The 19,614-nt window shown below is 42.3% G+C and overlaps 1 protein-coding gene and 1 pseudogene across 1 annotated transcript in view; one reads left to right on the top strand and one right to left on the bottom strand.

The window, feature by feature from the left end:
• LOC146634253 (NACHT, LRR and PYD domains-containing protein 3-like) overlaps positions 1-19,614 on the top strand; it is a 675,133-nt gene that overhangs the window by 178,664 nt on the left and 476,855 nt on the right. The gene's annotated exons all lie outside the window — the stretch shown is intronic.
• On the bottom strand, positions 4,316-5,108 carry LOC146634267 (uncharacterized; annotated as a pseudogene).

Below are 19,614 nucleotides of genomic sequence, written 5' to 3'. Positions count from 1 at the left end.
CTCTCCCCACCGCAGGGAAAAGGGTAACACCACCTGGGTCTGGGTGCAGTTCCCCCCTCCAGGGGCGAGGGTACCTAGACCCGGTTGGTAGAGTACGCTTGGGGAGTGTGATCGTGTGTACAGTGTCTCTTTATGTCTGTCTCCACGTTGGATGAGTGTGGAGTAAGTGCATATGAGAGCATGAGGGTGGGAATGGATGTTTGTGTCTGTGTGTGCCTGTATGTTTGTGTCTATATGTCAGGTTGGGTATCAGACGCCACCTCTCTGGGGACATCTCAGGCCCTCCAAGGTTTGGAGGCCTATCTCCACCCACCACCACTTCCCCTGCCAGTGGCGGACTCCCTCAGACATCGGTGCGTTGGTGGTTCTTTGTGTCTGGGGATGGGCGTCCAGGTACACACCGGCTCACTCCTTGGCGGCCGCTTACCGGGGCCCGGAGCCTGGGGCTTAACTTAACTGTGAGTGGTTGTGTCTCTGTGTTATTCCACCTTAATCAATGACTTCCTGTTAGCATTAAGTGCTTCTGTAGGACTGATGTCATTTTCATGGTTGGATCATTTAAATGAAGCTGGACTCAGATGCAGTAAATAAGCTGATTGATCATTAATGAATAAAGCTGGTCAAACACATCACGTGGACACATGTGATTGTGTGTTGTAGTATTGATCCCAATGCTGGTATCAGTCCTGGATCAATAACACTGGATGGATGCGTTCAGCATGGAGCCCTGAGCTGTGTTACAGATGTCGTGAAATCGATCAATGCAGAGCAGTGTCACAAACCACGGAGGCCCCAGAAAAGTGCAATCAAACGATGAGTTTATTAACAGCCCGGAGAAAACATCAACTCATGTCTTCTGACCAAAATACATGTTGTGGACACTTATAAAGCAGCGGGGTACACGCCCCCCCATGGCGTCAATGACAGAGTAAAATAGGTTCCAGACATTAGTCACATCTTGTACATCTTTAATGGCTATAAACAGACACAGAACTTCTCTTTTCTATAACAGCTTCCATACAAGGTAATAATCTTAAGCCCTCAGAGTATGAGGGCTGGTTATCGCCTCCAGTCATCTGTTACCAAGTAGAATAAAATGCAACAGGTTTGCAACAAGAAGCTGGAAACATTTGGGCCTCTGCTCAGGCCTATTCCTAGATTATATGTATTATATGTACTGTGAGCATGCATTGCAGTTATCCTTCTATGTTCTAGTTTCCCTCAGCATGGATCACCTGGACAGTCACGCCAGTGAAGCTTAAGACCCTCAATGACCCGAACATCAACTCAAAATAGGCACAGATAGGCAATGTGTATGAAATACTTCTGACCGTACTTGTAATAAAAGTTAACATAATGGAAGGATCCTCAAATGGACATCTTCAATAAACAGCTGTAATGCAGTATCAATACTGTGAGAAATATTATTAGATGGAATAATGCTGTAAAGAATGTTATTAATGCAGGTATAATGATGCAGATTATATGGCAGCAATAAAAGAATTTCTGTATTTAGCAAAGGTCACGTATTAAAAAAACAGCTGATTGAAAAGCCTGGCTGAGTGATAACAGACAGGTTTCAATATGTACACAAGGATCTCCACACAGAGCTACATGCATTCATATGGACTGAAATAAAAACAGTTTTACTGCAATGACAGCTCCATGAGGTAACTCCCATCCCAGCAACACAGCCACTGTGTTTAAGGTGGACTGGATGAAGAGTCGTCAGTAAGAACAGACAGATGAAGGTGAACGAATGCTCAGACATGTGAGATAAAGGCTGTGTACTTGTGCTGGTAGATGTCTGGGTCTGGGCTGGTTCTGATGTCCAGGTCGTCCCATAGACAGCAGCACCGCGTACCTCATCACTCCAATCCTGTTTGTAATCTGTAAGAAACCAGGAAGGCTCACTGCTCTGTGCAAGCAAATGTGTTTTTGAAAGGATTTCCTCAAACTACCAGTCTTTACATCTCGTACGAGCACATCACACATTATCAGGAAATGATGCTTTTGTCTTCTCTGAAAGCTGTGATGCTGCTTGGAGACATAAGCACCAAAGTAACGTGTTCAGCAGCAGCAGCTCAGAGCTGGAAGTACAAGTGTGGCAACATGTGGCCAGAGTGGTGACAGAGCTGAACACTAACCTCTGTTATGGTGGATAAATAATGCAGCTGCATCATTAAGGCTCCTCATGGCTGCACAATACAGGCAGCAGCAAAGGACAATGATCCCAACTAGGAGGAGAGCCCAACCAGAATACGGTATTCAGAAAGGCACGAATATCATGTTTTTTATGAATACTTATTTCGAGCAAATACTTTTAAAAATATTTGTATTCGAGAACAAGAAAAACTTTATATCAAAAAGCTGAGTTTCCTTATGAGACTGCAGTGCATGATGGGATGAGTGAGTGACACAGGCTGCTGCACACAGCTGAGCGATAACTGGGGTCCAGAGGCAGTTTAACTTTAGTAACAAAAACTTTAGTGAAACTTTGAGCAGGAAGGAAACACCCAGAGAGGCGTTTAAGACGCTCAGAAGCATCGAAAAGTCCGTGTTGCATTCAGGTGGAACTTGGAAATTCACAAATCTTCAACCGAGTCCTTGGTTGATTTATTTCTGCTGGTTTTCCTGTTTGAAACACAAACGTCTTTTATCACTTTGTTGTTCTTCTTCCTGCAGCATTTTAATATTTCAGCACTGAACTGATGTTTCTTCAAAGCTCGTTTCAACCTGTTGAAGTCATGAATGAAAGTGCAGACTGAGAGTGGATCACATGATGTTTGAGGTGAGTCATGTGACATGTTCAGTATTGTCACACATGTCTAGATTGTCCCTGATATCATAACTGCTCAAACACTGATGATTATATTTGAAGAATTATTCCTGATGGCAGCAAAGTTTGAATGGAGCTCTCTGTCTGTGCTGATTTGTCGCCCTCTGGAGGTCAAAGCACAAACTGCATGATGTCACTGTAACCACCACAGAGACAGGAAGTGTTTTTATGACTGAAACACTGAAATGATGCTCAGACGTGTTAAACGCTGCTGCTGTGCTACATTTGTCATTTCCTTCTTTCACTACCATCCATGTCAAAGCGCTGACATCACTGATCACATGACTCTGAGGGATGTTTCCAGCACCTCGCTGAATCTGAGCCATGAAGATTCAAAGCAGGTCTGAGGCTGTGTTAGCAAGCTGTACCTAATAAAGTGGCAGCAAGGACTCAGTCAGTAATGACCAGAGCCAGCAGGGGGCAGCACAGAGAGGCGCTGCCAGAGGAGCAGGCTGACAGCAGACTGGTCATATTCCATCATCTATACTGAAATAATAAACAGGCACACAGCCAGAGGTTCTGCTTTGCTGCAGGGTCTCTTTGTTCTTCACATGCGTGTCGGGCCGAGTGTAAATCCTGAGGCTGAGCGGCCTTTGTACACACACACTTCTAAGCAGGGCAAAGCTGTCAGCACAAACAAGAAGTGAGGAGAAATCCAGGCAGCCGGCCTGTGTCTGTCCAACCGGTCAGAGAGCTCTTTACATGCAGCAGGATTTTTAAAGTAAAGTTGCAAATCCAGCTGCTAATCCAAATGTTAATCCCTGAGCTAATCTGTGATCAACAGTGAAGGGATTGAAATGAGGAGTGGAATCACCATTTTAAAAATCATTTTTTTAACATGGAATTCAAAAATGAATTTACAAATTTATTCTGCAATTCATGATTTAAGCACAGAATTCTTTATTTCGATGCGCCTGGTTCTTGTGGTCCCCCATAAATTTCATATATACAACATTGTTTTTAATGAGCAGGTTTTCATCCTGTTCTTCTTCACTTAGACGACATCAGCTTCACATTTTAATGCTTTACAATAACAAAAGATCAGAAACAAGTACAGAGTCTGCATGAAAACATAGATGTACAACTTGTAGACTTGTGTTACTTCTATGTTTGGAACGTGACAGAGTCTGAGTTAGAAATCTGTGGCTCATGACTGATTGTTCTAGTACGGATCTAAAAGCCCAACATAAAGCAATAAAAGATAAAAATATTACATAATACATAATGTACATAAATAATCTATATACTTCATGTCAATGATCTGTGTGTGTGCTGGCTGAAGGCCTGACATCAGTATCACGCGAGCAGAGAAGAGTGTTTATATTAATAACCTCCACAGATGTTGGCAGATTATGATCAGATTATGAGCTGGAACTAAATGATGATTCAAGTCCCTTCATCATCAATCTGAGCCTCAAATATAGAAAAATTACTTTTATCATCTTCATCTTTACACTAAAATATCTACAAACATGTCTAACACAGGCAGCATTTATCATCATCTGAAAGCTTCAGGTTACATTTCATCCAGCTGTTGTCGATGGCGCAGGCGTACTGCTCCTGAAGATACTTCCTGTCAAATTTCTGTCCAGTAGAGCGATCTCTGAGACAACCAGAGAAGTGAAGAGTGGCTTTAAACCTGGAGGAGAGGAGCACCAGGGACAGAGCCAAGGTCACCACAGAGAACGGGACGCTTTCATATTCCCGTCCTGGGAGGATGAACGGGATGACGATGCGGTTCCTTCCTGGTGGGCCGTGTTCAGCTGAGAGAGACTCAAAGCTTTTCCACCTTCCATCATCATCTCCAAGAGGGCTAAGCGTGATGTTTGGGACCATCTGTGCTCCAGCTTTCTTCAGTGAGTTCCAGTGATCTGGCAGGTTCACAGGTCGATGTTTGTCATCAGAAACTGTACAGCTTTCTTTATCTTCACAGGAAAAAACTCTGTGCTGAGGCCTCAGTTTTCCTGTAGCGACACCGTACGCTAAACCAGAAGTGACGCAGTTCCAGGGAGAATACAGGAGCACGTCAGTGATGGTGGGCAGAGGCAGGTAACAGCTGGCTGGGATCATGAAGTCTCCGATTGCTCCATGAGCCACAAAGGTGATGTGAACATCATCGCTGTGGTTCTCCTCCTCATCAATGTGTTTCTTCAGGAAGTCAAACACGTCTGTGAGTTTGCTGAAGGCGTCAGACTGAGTTTTTTCTCAGCCACTGCAGGACGACTTCATCTGTGCAGCTTCTCATTGCCAGCTTTGTCAGTCTTTGCCTTTCATCACAGCTGCTCAGTCTGTCTGCTCTGCAGTGTGCAGATAACCTCTGAAACAATTTGCTGAAACAGGAAATATAGAAAAAACATTTTAAGCACAGCAAATATTTAACCTGCCCACAGATGGATCCTGAAACAAAGCACAGAGAAAATCTTCTCGTTTCATTTCACTCCTTGCTTCCAGACTTACTCCAGGTCCTCGTTTCTGTCCATCTCCTCACAGGAAGTTTGACTGTCTGTAACGTTGTCCTTCAGGTGCTTCCTGTGGTCAATAATCGACAGCATGTGGGTCAGATCTCAGGTACATGAATACAGACTCTTGGCTTATCTTCGGTATTTTGAAAAGCTTAGGGTAAAACTGATCAGAGTTCAGTTAAAGATTATTTCGTTGCTGGGAAACAAGCACTCTTTGCACACCTGTGTCCTCAAACTGAAGAAGAAGAACGTTTATGCATCATAGACGTCGTTTATTTGTCTGATTTAAACCTGAAAAAATCCTAACAACAGCCAGCTGCTGTTTGTATCCATGCTTCGTGCTTGGTTGGTTAAAAACTGTTGATGACACTTACACCATAATGTATGAATGTTCAGTTATGGAGCAGCCTGCTCATCATGTGGACAAACTAACAAAAGAACATTTCAGAAAGACAAAAACGTCCACTCTGACCCCGTGCAGCCTGTGGAATAGAACAGAATAGAGCTTTAGTCGTGGCACGCCACCATGCTGCAGGTCTCTGATTGGCTGACTAGACGAGCTGTATGGTATGAAAGTACCTGGACACCAAATGAAAGCAAAACCTGAGCGGGGATTCCCCAAATGTGAAAACAAAAGTAAAAACATGACTAAGTTTCAGTACAAAGAGCTCAGCAGGAGCTGCGGTCACATTCATGAACACGAAGTCTACACCAACGTGACCGTGTGGATTACATCTGCCCATCACGGGTGGATTTAGCAGCCCTTCCCACAGGTGTCAGTGGCTCCACCTTCGGGGCCCACACCTTTGTGATGAACCCACACCTGTTTGCTGCATCTTACTTCTGTTTCATGTGGTTCTTTGTTTTCTGCTTTGGCTGTGAGAAACAGATTTTTGTTATAAAAACTTTACATACAGATGCTGCTATAAGTTTGTTTGCAGCCTCTCTCTCCCACAGCGTGTCTGTGTCCCGTCTTCCTCACCCAACCACCAGCTGGTTGCAGCAGATGGCCCCGCCCCTCCCTGAGTCTTCCTGTTAAGTGCCACTGACAGCATGAATCAACAACACTCACTGAAACCTGCAACAACAGACAGAAAACAAGTGACACAAACTCACCTCCATGTTTGTGTCATTTTCTCTGGAGTTCAGTCCAAAGTTCCTCCTTGTCTTACTAATGTAGCAGAGCATGAGGAAAACAGCATCAGCAAAACACCATCCAAGGACGCACGCACAACCAGACGCCAGGCGCAGTCAGGACGATGTGTAGAGACTCCTGCAGTGACACTTTCACTCTGTGTTGCTGTTGTTGTTTGTGGCGTGGAAGCAGATGTGTTCGATTTACAATAAACACACACATAAAAATCAAAATCAGTAGTGATACAGACAAATGCAGTCTAATAATAATCATATGATCATACCAGCAAATACAAATATTTACCAAACACAAAATGCAGCGAAATCTTAATATTGAAATGTTCCTGATAGACAACAAAGGCAGGTTCAGTTGTTCTTGTTAAATCAGCTGATGGATAACCAAATACTGTTTTGCACATTAAACTGGGAAATCTCATATAAAGCAAACTACATATGTTTTCACCTGTGAGATTACAAACACTCAGCTTTGGTAAAAATGATAGAGCCCCATCAATGTCCCCTCAATTTTAGCTCCGCCATGATAATGAAAAACAATGCATTTACAGCACACACTTAGATTTTAAATCCTTTTTTATAACATGTGCACTGATTACAAGAACATATGATTGTGAAACGTACTACACATGCCAGCAGGGCTGGACTGGGACAGAAAAAACCGCTCGTGCATTTGGACTACAGACAGGCCCACCAGGTGTTATAGGAAAAGCCATAAAGTCCTTGAATGAAACGAACGCTGTTGTGACAGTGATGTACAGTCTTGTTGGTACTTATATACGATTTCTATACATTTTACATCAGATGACCACTTTGGTTATAAGATTCAGATAGTTATTTATTAACCCTTTAAGACCTACCATAAAACCAAGTCCACCAGAGCTTATCTTTATATTTTTACAGAAAAGCATGAAGTCAAACATGATGTTTAAAAACACCAGCATTGTCACGGTCCTGAGTCTGTGGACTCAGTGTTTTTCTGTTTGTATTAGTTATCTTTGATTTCATGTGTTTTGATTCTCTTGGGTTTGATTTCTGTCACTGTATCCCCTGGTTTAGTCCACGTCTGTTCAGTTTCCTGTTTTACTTTGAAAGTCTGTATACTATGTCAATGTGTTGAGTTTTGCCTCCCCTTGTCTTGTCTGATGAGTCCCAGCTGTGCTCTCCTCCTGTTTCACATTCCCTAATCAGTATGTATTAAAGCCTTGTGTTTTTCCCTGCCAGTTGTTGCGTCCTCCACGTTTGTTGTGTGTGTATTCATTGTCCGCTACCTTCAGCATCTCCAGTCTAGTTAGTTTAAGTTGTTGTTTATGTGTCGCCAAGAGTGACTCACCAGCAAATAAAGCCGTCGTTTAAGTTAATGTTTAGTCTCCGAGTCCTGCACGTGGGTCCAGCCACTTGTAACAGCCGTTATGGTGTGGTGTCCCTTTAAGACACCCAAGTCGAGGGTTGATGGTGTCATCAGTGTGTGCCACTGCTCTCGCTCTCTCTCTCGCTCTGGGATTATGAGGACACGTGCCTTCACGCTCGTGCTTAACGAGGGACGGACTTATGTTTTCTTTTCCAGACCCTTTTTTTTGTTTTGTTTGCAACGCTTGGGTTGTATGAACGCTGGGCATTTTGTTGTTGAGCCGCAGCCGTTCAGCCGGGCTTTTATATGGTTGCTGAAGAATGCGTATTAAAGAACCACCGTGGATTACTGATACCAGTGTGGGTGTGTATCCTTCCGCCTAGCCTGCTAGGTGTTTTGCCGCCTCTTCTCAACCACACAACACAACCCAACGTTACACACTGACAGCCACACAACTCATCGTGACAAGCATAGGCTTATAAGGCCCTGAAGGGGAAAAACCCAACAAACTTTCCCATGAAATATGACATCACTTCTAGTTTTTGCAGGTAACTGCGATCATGCGATAGTTCATGCTGACGTCTATTCCAACGTAGGAAGTGTTATGAACAGCTGATCAGATTGGCAAAGCTGTTTTCTGGAATATTATGTTTTTGTTGCTGCAAGTACTTTTTGCAAAGCCTCATGTGGAAGGAAACTGTGACCTGGGACAAGCTGAATGCATAAGAAGTACAACTCCTCTGGTTTCCTAAGCAAATATACACACACACACACACACACACATATATATATATATATATATATATATATATATATATATATATATATATATATATATAGTGCTACATTATGTGGTTGCAGTTCTACCAGGATTTAGAAATAGTCAAGCAAAGCGCAGCGTGCCCGCTCCAAAAGGTCTTACAGGGTTAAACACTTAACATTTTAAATGAGAATAAGATAGAAAAGTTTTTCTTTGTGCCCCCCTCTCCCTGTTAATGCCCTACCTGCCCCCCTGGCAACACTTTGCTAGACCCGCCCCTGCACAGTTACCAGCTGTCAGCTGCTTAGAAAAGGATCCTGGTGTTATTTGTCTCTCAGAAACAGTTCATAACTTCAACTCATCCATGTCACCTAAAAGGTAAACCTGTTTCTCCATCACAGCTCTGATGATCCAGTAAGGACATCTCCTGGTTTCATCTTCATGTTTCCCTCTCACCACATATCCAAACCGACATCATGACCAGCAGCTTTACAGCTGTGGCTCCAGCAAACATCAGCTGATACTAGAAATTAATATTAAATACATTCTAACAACAGCTGATCAAGCTTAAACATGCTGCTGTTGTTTAGCGCGACATCCGCTGGTTTCCTGTTTCTGGCACAAAGTGGGCGATAAACAAGAGAGAAAAGCTGATCAGCTGATCATTGATCAGTTTCATGATTGAAGTAGCAACAGGAGAGGGAGGGGGAGAGGATGAGAGAAGAGGCAGCTGTGCAGCAGAGACAGATTAACTCCAGCTTTGTGTCTTTTTTTTAATTCTAGCTGAAGTCCGGGAAAAATACGGTATGACAAGAAGCAGAAGAAGAGAAAATGGAGGATTTTCATTCTGACTTTGATCCTGATGCAGAAAAGTTGTTAAACCTCAGAAGAACAGCGTCTGACACGTCATTCAGTCTGTGATGTCAGAGCACTGAAGTTACTCAATGAGTTGTTTCCTTTTTATACCTTCCTTCAGCTTGTTTAGATGGATCCTTCACATGAGGATGATGTGTTGTGATGGAGTTGAAAAGTAGGAGGAGTCACAGGAATTATTAGAAAAACAATTTGTTTTTTTGTTTAACACTAAAAGTTAGATTTAAAAAAAATGAGTTTGTTGCTCATAAAAAGGTCAAAGAAGCAAAACTGAGCTGAAGCAAGAAAACAACTGACGTCTTGGTCCTACGTCGGCTTTAGAACCTCCCCCACATCATGTATACCGGTTTCCCACAAGTGCTCCGGGATATCACGCAATTCTGGAGAGTCTGGGGTCAACTTGGGTTGGGTTCCCCCTGTTGGACATACAGAGAAGTTTTTTGTTAACACCTGCACAATTCATACAGCACTAATGTTTGCTGTTAGATACTTCCAAAACACCTCATTGCAATGTTTTACCCCTGAAATGTGAAGTATTTGTAGTGTTGCATTTATTTTAGACCCAATCATTTTATTCAGCTTTAGAAAGAGAAGCATGTGCAATCCTGTCATTTATTCTATAAAAGCAGTTATGTTTAGTGAAAACTATCTTTTGCCAAATAGAAGGTTTCTTCATAAACTGTTTCCTGTATCTCTGTACTATTTTTTCTCTAACTGCTCATCAGCTCCCTCAAACCCATGTGGTTTACCATGACTAGGTAATGTTCAAATAATGTGATCATCCCAGTGTTTCCAGTGTGGGAGAAAGTACTCAGGGCCTTCAAGTTACACACTATGAAAGGCAGCAACAAGTTTAATGTTCAGAAACCTAAAGTCTGTATCAGCAGCAGGATGGAGCTAAAATAAATGTTGGTTTCAGTTCTATGAAGCTTTGAGTATTTTGGATCAGTAGCACTGCTGTGTGTGTTGCATCATATTGCTGTAACTGTTTATATGCTTTATATATTCTGAGCTAAGTTGATCTATAGTGTTACATCATATTCTATAAGGATGTTATGTGTTTGTAGACTTTCTGCCCAGTTTGACCCATTTAGCAGACGTCAGCCTGTTTAAGGCTCTGATATCTATTCTGTGTGACTTACAGCAGTTATGACATGGTCTGATTTTCTCACACAATAAAGGAATATTTAACCTCCTAAGACCTGAACTCTTCCACGGCAGCATTTTTAATTTCTCTTTGATATTTGGGCTGATTGGGACCTGATGAATGTAAAAACAAAGAATTACTAGACTTTTTTTAACCTAATCTTTGTTTCTAGTAAAAATGAGAGCCACATATGAGGATATTCGTTTAAAATTCTGATAGAACAGTAGCAGCATAATGTCCTTGTAAGTGGCTATCAGGCCCTTGCAGAGCAAAATTGAATTTTTTGGTCTAAATAACCCAAAATGTGACGTCCACATATGTGGACACCAGGTCTTAGGAGGTTAATATATCAGTCTACTCTTCATTTTATCAGAAACAGTTATCACAGCTCGTACATTTTTTTTTACATATATATGTAAGCACTGAAATGCTGTAATTAGGTGTAACAGCAACCGAGTAAATAAAGAATAGTGGAAAGCATGAAAGTGTGGACAGGTCTGCTATGTGTTGTTCACAACATGGTCTCGTACCATCTCCATGCCTTTCTGTTCTCTGAGTCTTAGCTCATTCGGGTCCAAGAGAAGAGAGCAGGAACAGGGACAGGGTTGACCAATCAAAGAAGAGAGCATTCTACATCATTGTGACCATACTGGGAATACTGGTGCTGAAGTTTGTTTGGGATCTGAATTGGTCTGTAGTTCATATCACAGGAGCACATCTTGGATGTGTTTTAATGTCATCAGGAGGCCGGCCTGTCTTCCCAGCAACCTCTTGTACACAGAAAGGGTAAATGTGTGTGTTGTAAGAACACACACAAATAGATTACACACAACAATGTTTTGCTCCTGTACATCATTCCTGTTTTACTGTTGTCTTCAAACATTACTCATGAAACCCCCAAAATAACAACAGCGCCTTTCTTGGAAGTTACTGAAAACTGAAGTGAAGCTGCAGTGAACACAAACTCGCTTATGTGACCTGGAGGCTGGGCGTGACAGCTGTGTTTGCACATGAAACTACACTTGGTTCAGTGTAATGTAAGGACTGATGAAACAGGTACAGAGTGAAAGAAAAATCCCACTTTTTATCTTTCATTTATTTTTACTGTAATTCTGTGTCTTCTTTCCTGCTACTAATGAATTATTAGTCAGCCAGGTATCTGGTGAATGTAGCTGTTTCTGTCAGTAAAGCTCATCATGTGAAACTGAGGTTGATTATATGGGATAATGTTGTACTCTGAAAAGGGCTCGTGGCCACAAAACCTTTGAGAACCTCTTTTCTGGACCGAGGAGACTGAAGGTTTCCCACTGCAGGCAGAACAGACTCTGGAGTAAAGGTGAGACATGAACCATTAAGTTGGTGTTTTGTGTTTTCAGACATTTGTTATTTAAGCTCATGATGGTTTTATGTGCTTTGACAGTTAATGCCTCTGGGTGAGGAGAGCTTTGTGTAGTTTATCATGTTTGATTCGGCTGGCTGGATCATCTGTTTGCAGGGCTCTGTTTGCCACAAAATTTTTAATTTCATTTTGCACCGGTGCAACTAAAAAAATCTTAGTTCGCACCAGTGCGACCAACTGTTTGAGGAGGGAAAAAATGTCTCTGCAGTAGAGATGTCGCGAACAAATCGGCTCTTAGAGGCGGCTCTCTGAAGTGAACAACGCGAGCCGACTCCTTATTGGGAGCGTTGGGGTTTTATTTCTTTCTCTCACCCTCTCTCTCTCTTTCTCTCTCGCACTTTTTTTCCGCTTCACTCCGCACACGAGCGCCGGGAAGAGGGGGGAGGGGCAGTAGTTACTCTCGCAGTAGCACATTAGAAAGAAGAAAGAAGAAAGAAGAAGAAAGTGTGTACATTATTGTACTTTATTGAGCCCCGTGGGGAAATTGCTCTCTGCATTTAACCCATTCACTCAGTGAAGCAGTGGGCAGCCATTGGGCGCCCGGGGAGCAGTGTGTAGGGACGGTACCTTGCTCAGGGGTACCTCAGGGTAGCTGTTAAGGGGAATCGAACCCCCGACCTTCCGATCATGGGGCAACCACTCTACCTACTGAGCTATCCCTGCCCAAAGGTAGAGTAATCATCCACAACTATTTTCAGTTGCAGATGATAAAGGATTCAGAAAGTTTATTCATACAGGTCCATATGACAGAGGATGTGCATCTTCTGTTTGTTTTCATATTATAATTTATATTTAATCGTGTTGTGGTTTGCAGTGTTTTGTGTTGTTTCACTTTAAATTTGTTTAAAAGGGAAAAGCTGAAAATTTAAATAGTTAAAAGTTGAAATTTAAATAGTTGGTTTTTGTATTATATGATTTGTTTATTACATTTTATGTGGAGTGAATAAATAAAAGTATATTTACGGTGGCCCCTACAGACAAAGTACGTACAAACTCCAAAACACGTACAAAACACAACAGAAGTGCTCCAGGATGCTAGGGGGCAGTGTTGAGCTTTTGTTACCTCGTGGCTACACAAGCCAGCAAGTACCAACGACTGGATTTGGTGTGTGGTAATAACAGGTAAATGAACATTTGTTTAAATTATTTGAATATATATGAGTGCCTGTGTATAAATACACAAACAATACACACATGCTTTCAATTGTGTAATTTAAGTGATCTAGTAGCTCTGCTTTGGAAGTTCAGTTAATGCCAGCAATGTGTTTTGGAGTTTGTATGTGTTTTGTCTCTAGGGGCCACCACATATATTTATATATAAACATATACAAATAAAACCACTTTTTTTACATTAGTAATTCCTTTTGTGCATAATTTTGTATTGTTGTTAATAATAAATAAATTAAAGCAACAAAACAACCTGAAGAGACAGTTGGGAGCCAATAAAGCCGGCTCTCTAAAAAGAGCCAGAAATCCCATCACTACTCTGCAACTCTGGAAGTCTCTCTGTGGTCAACAACAGACACACATTATGCCCATATTGTGGTCTAAACTAATCAGAGATAGTCAGGGGCGGGACCTCTCTGATTGGCCGTGGTCCAGATATTCCTGTAGTCCTTCGCGTGTACGTGTGAAAGTGCAGGCGGATAGAGGGAGGTGAGTAGCTTGAATAAAGCAATATCGATTCATTAAATCCTGAATGAACTTTTAAATATAAATGCATTTTGCCAGAAACGCCAGAATCTCAGGTTAAAGGTCGTGAAACTATTTCAACAACCAACAAACAGTGAATGAGAGCAGGTACACGGATTCCACACAAAGACGTAAACACCGACGCATCAGAATCAGCTTCCTCTTTCTCGGCTTTCTCACCCGTCGGCACAAACACGGACACGCCGTTGGGGCTAACAGCCGACAGCTCACTGATTCTGATCCTCACTTTGTGGTGTTTTTTTTTGTGCCCTAGATTCTGAGCTGCAGGTTTTGTCTATATCCAACCAAAATTCACTGAACCAACAGCAAAAGAAGATCAAACTACGATTCACATTGGATAAATGTCATGCATTCACTCTTACCTTTGCTGTTTAGCTTCCACCACGACAAAATCACACTTCCTGCACAGCTTCCTGTACTTGAAGAACAGTTTCCACCTCAAATATCTGTGAGCCTAATTTCTGCTGTTCAATACTGAAGAAATGTAAACTTTTTAAAATCATGCAACATTGTAAACTGCTTGGCTGTATTTCTAATAAAACCTCTGTAACTTTGCTGCACTTCAGCAGCATCAGGTAATGTTCACATGTTGATTCATGGTTTTCTTCAGTTTTTGTTCTACTGCAGAATATTTTGAAGCTTATCTGCTATAAAAAGCCAGAACAGGAAAATCTCCTTCATGTTTTTCTGTTTTGTCCTCAGTTACTTTGACACGAAGGCCTCTGCTGTGATGCTCACACCTCTGATGAAGTCTCACATGTATCAGTATTGATAAAAGATAAGAATTATTATATTTCTAACTGTCTGATTCAAAATTGAATCGCATCGAATCAGGACCTTGTGAATTGGAATTGAATTGATTCTAGAAATCAGTCACGATACCAGGGCCATAATATATACCACCAAGACAGCGCACATCACTGTCGCGACAGCGTTCGTTTTCATTCAAAGGCCTCGTGGCTTTTCCTATAATACCCGGTGGGCCGGTCTCTAGTCAAAATCCCCAGGCCGATTTTTTCATCCCAGTCCAGACCTGAACCCTGCTGAGTTTTACATGTTAAAATTCAACATGTTTTAAAGGCCTGAACATGAAAAACACAAACAGTCTCCAGCAGCTTTTAATCACCAGCTTAGAAGAGAGCAAGTAGCGAGCTGTCCACTTTATTCACATTAATAATTTAATGAGCAGCGGATGAACGAAGGGACCGTCAGCAGAAGTGTTAATGTCTCAGAGAAGGAAGAAGCTGCTGGTTTGAAATGAACGACTGATTAGAAACACACCAGAAAAACAAGTTAATGTGAAACATGAAGGGCTTTGATTCACACGAGTAAAAGGAAGAAACATGAGAGTGGATCGATCTGGAATCAAACATTTTCTGTAAGTCTGGAAAAATAAAAAATGTTAATACATGACTGAAACGAGTTGCAACAAAAACCTGAAGCAGAAACGACTGTTAGGAAAAGAAGAATCCTGCTGTAAGACACGAACATGCACTCGAACAGGTTTCACTGACTGAGTTCCCTTTTGTAGCACCTTATATAGAACGAACAGTTTCTAGGGGAACTCTCCTGGGAACAGTTCGTTTTGATGTCAAACACCTCTGAGAGTGTTTAAAGTGAAATCTCTGCTCTCATTATCAGTAGTTAGAATGTTATTATTTCACCAGCTGGTTTTACAGTCTAACACAGACTGTTTGCATCGTTTATTTTCACACAGCTGTCCTCCTTCTTCTCTCCTTTCTCTCTCTCTTTAATCCATTCTTTGTCATGTTTTACAAAGCTGAACGAGTGATGTCTTTTCACTGTAATGTGAGAACTAACAGAGGTACATTTTGCTGTCAGCTTGGTGAAACCTTGAAACCTCAGTCGTTATCAGTTTATCATTCCTATTACACTGATGACGTTTCTACAAGTTATGTTGTTATATTTGAATAAGGCATCCACTTGAACTCATATTTTTATCACATAACCACACTGGAAACTACTTTCTACCCTGTTGAACAAGCGCTGTAACTGCAACACTGTTTCTAAATGTCTTCAAACCTGCTTTGATGTGTCTGCAGCTTCTTGTCGTGTCTGTTTGTAGATGTTGTAATGAGTGAATGAAGTCAGACTGTAGATTTCCCTCCTTCTAGCTGACTGACCTTTGACCTCGTGTGTTGATGACTCTTCGCCCTCCTCTCACAGGGAGAAGATGATCTGCAGGATCCTGCTGCTCATCATCCTCACCTCATGTGTCTCTGGTTAGTTTACAGCTTCACTTTATGAACTCCAAATAAAGCTCCACAACAGATTTGTTCCAGAGTGTGTCTGCTCCCCTCTTTCCCTCTCTGTCTCCTCAACAGGATCATTTGTAGTCAATGTGACACAGACCTGCTATCAGGCAGAGGAGAACCACAACATCACACTGGAGTGGACGTTCACCACCAAACCTGACAGATCCAACAAAACTCTTTTTATCTACTGTGAACTCAAAGCTGAGCTTAAATGCTCAGTCGTGTATCAGGTTCATGAAGGTGTTGAGGTGTCTCAGGATGAAACGTTTCAGGACGAGTCCAGAGTGACAAAGACGCCCTCAGAGAAGGACGGATCAGACTTCAACTGTCCAGACTCAGGACTGATGACTCGGTCTGTACCTGTGTGAGCTGAACACTGATTATGGTCACGGCTCTTCCAGCTTAAGATCAGTAGTAAGTCGATTATTAGATTATATTTTTGTATGATAGTTATCATTATAACTTGGGCTGTTTTACATAAAAATGCTGAAAAGGATGATAAATGTCACTTCTTGAAGTTCCAAATCCAACAAGTGTCAACAAATACATATTTTTATGCTCTTTACAGGAACCTCTGGTCTGTTTCAGAATCAGAGACCAACTTCACAGCCACAGAGTTCAGGATGGACAACGTTGTGTATTTTCCTGGGACAAGCAACAGCGTTTCTACTGTTTTATTTTCTCATAGTCAAAGGTGGAGCTTGTGTAAGCCAGCCTGGAGAGGTGGAGGTGTGCTCTGGAGAGCGTTAAATTACCCCAGTTCTTTGATCGAAGGAAGAACAACACTCGGTGTTTTAATGCTCAATCAACAATCACTTTAATCAATACAATTCTCTTTATACCACACAAACACTTTGAGCAGCACAATCATCCGGATGGCAGATGTGCACGAGAGGGCAGATCTCAAAATGTCGGCCCGTTTGTTGCACACTTGAATTAAAATGAATTGAAACCAGTGTGGCTTTGTGAGTTCGCCTTTACTGCATCTGCAAATATATACATGGACATAGCACAGCATTACACACTTTTGCAGTCTCACATAACGCTTATAGGCGCACTGCCTTATGGGTAGTCTTTAAACTCAAATCACTAATATTTCTTACCGTGTAACAATGAAATAAACATAAACAAAAGATAGTGTGATCCACCAGTCTATATCTGCTGTGATTACAGCCCGGTACAGGTATAAATCCACAAAAGTGCCACGAGGTTTCCACACAAACTAATGAATCAGATCTAGCTGCTAATCGTTAGCATCACGGCTAATTCACATCGCTACCAATAACTTATACACTAATGACACATAGTGGGGATTAACGGCCAACTTTCCCACATTCTCTGCAACCCCGTGGACTCATCTGTAGACACATTTTAAGTTATTTACCATCTTGTATCTGCTTACCTGCAAATATATACATGGACATAGCACAGCGTTACACACTTTTGCAGTCTCACATAACGCTTATAGGCGCACTGCCTTATGGGTAGTGGCTGGCTTCTTTACTCCCGCTAGAGCTGCTCATTTTAGGGGATACTCCCTCTTGTGGTGTAACGGAGGAATAACTACGCTTCCTGCACTATGTCATTTTTGGAGACTGGGGCACACATTATTTTACCACAATCAAAGAAAATACAGATTTGAACAATCAGACCATTTAACTAACTATAATATTGTCACTAAAGATTATGGGGGGTGTCTTGTTTTGTCCACAATGTCTTTCTTGTCCTTACACTCTCCCCTCAAAAAGTTAATGGCGTCCCGACATTCTACCAATATCAGTCCTTATGTGGCAACTATACATTGCTTGTAGGAGGCTACATCCCTTTAGGAGTCAGAGTTCAGCATCACTGCTAGCCACAGTGAAACACATGACATGTATCTCCCCTTCATGTCATATGCCGCAGCAGGTGTTATTGTGCACGATAACAGTCCACTGCTTTTCCGTCCATATCACGGGTATCTGCATCTTTACTGAGTAAGGTGCTCTCACCTGGACATAACCTCGCTACATAACATAGGGTGCCATTCTCATAACAGGTCATTACACTAACTCTTCTTTATGGCTAACAAAACAGAATTAACATTTCTATTCTTCTAATAAAGCATTAATAAAAACCTGAAAATGTAACTGTTATAACTGCTTTACTGCAATATGTAACATATGACTGTGTCTGAGGTACTTATTCAAGTGCTAATGTTGGCTGTCCTAACTTGTGGTAAGTAAACATTAGCTTTTGTTTTCTCATTCTGGAAGGATACTTTTTCACACTGACAGGTGACTGGTCAGTGTCCTCTTGGTCACTGCACTCTATCTCAAGCTGGTGCGTCTGCTCTGTGTCTTTAATGTTCTCTTGTGCCTCTGTATCCTCGTCATGCTGGTCGCGTTGGTGTTCTATATCGTTCACGCCCAGATTCTCTTCTTCGCAATCCTCCTGGTGTTCCATGTCATTGTCATCACAGAGATCCTCCCTACTGCCTGCTCCACTTTCTGCATTGAACTCTGATGCTTCTGTCCACCAGGACTGTCTACCACGTTCCCCTTGTTCTGTTGACAGTCCTCTGATTGCTCTCCATTCATCTTCATCCTCCGAACTGTCCTCTTGCTCATGCCGCTCATGTCTGTCCTTGTTGTTTTTCTGTTTTTGCTTTCCCAGTTCTGCATGTGAGTTGACTTTTTCGACTGGCAAGAAGTCACACGGCAGCAGGAGGTTCCTGTGGACGACTCTGACACGTCCCTTGCCATTTTCTGGCTTAATCTCATATACTGGGCTCTCCTTATGTTTCCTTTGTGTCACCTGAAACACCTGGTCCTCCCAGAAGGATCTCAGTTTCCCTGGTCCTCCCTTCTCACCAAAATTTCGGACCAGTACTCTGCACCCTGGGTACAGCTCTGCGCCATGTGTTTTTCTGTCATAGAGCACTTTTCCCCGTCGACTCTCCTTACAGGCTGTCGCTGAGGCCAGTTTGTAAGCGTCCTGCATGCGAATCTTCCACTTCTCAGCATAGTCTTGATGAGAAGGGCTTTGGTCATTAGCTGTGAGACCAAAAATCATATCAATGGGGAGTCTGGGGTTTCTCCCAAACAAGAGGAAATAAGGTGCATAACCAGTAGCCTCGCTGCGCGTACGGTTGTACGCATGGACCACCTTTGCCAGGGATGCCTTCCAGTCTGCTTTTGCCCCCTCTGGGAGGTTCCGAAGCATGGCCAGCAGTGTCCTATTGAACCTTTCTACCTGACCATTTCCCTGGGGGTGGTATGGTGTGGTTCTGGACCCCTTGACTCCACTGTATCCCTCCAGCTTGGCAAAGAGTTTGTTTTCGAACTCTCTTCCCTGGTCATGATGGAGCCGTGTGGGAAAACCAAACTTCAACACAAAGTCTCCAAATATTTTCTCTGCCGCTGTTTTGGCACTTTTATCTCTGCAGGGATAAGCCTGAGCAAATCGTGTAAAGTGGTCCATGGCCACGAGGATATACTCATACCCTCCCTTACATTTCTCCAAATGTAGAAAATCAATGGAGACCAGCTCAAACGGGTACGTTGTAGTGATATTGATCAGTGGGGCTCGGGTGGGCTTGTGGGGACGCTTGTTTTTTAGACAACTACACACCTGTGTTATGTAGTGCTCCACGTCCTTCTGCAT

Source organism: Diplotaxodon limnothrissa, linkage group LG3 (assembly GCF_057381915.1).
Source record: "Diplotaxodon limnothrissa isolate DT_005_m linkage group LG3, D_limnothrissa_male_GT1.1, whole genome shotgun sequence".
NCBI lineage: Eukaryota > Metazoa > Chordata > Actinopteri > Cichliformes > Cichlidae > Diplotaxodon > Diplotaxodon limnothrissa.
This window is presented reverse-complemented; position numbering and strand designations above follow the sequence as displayed.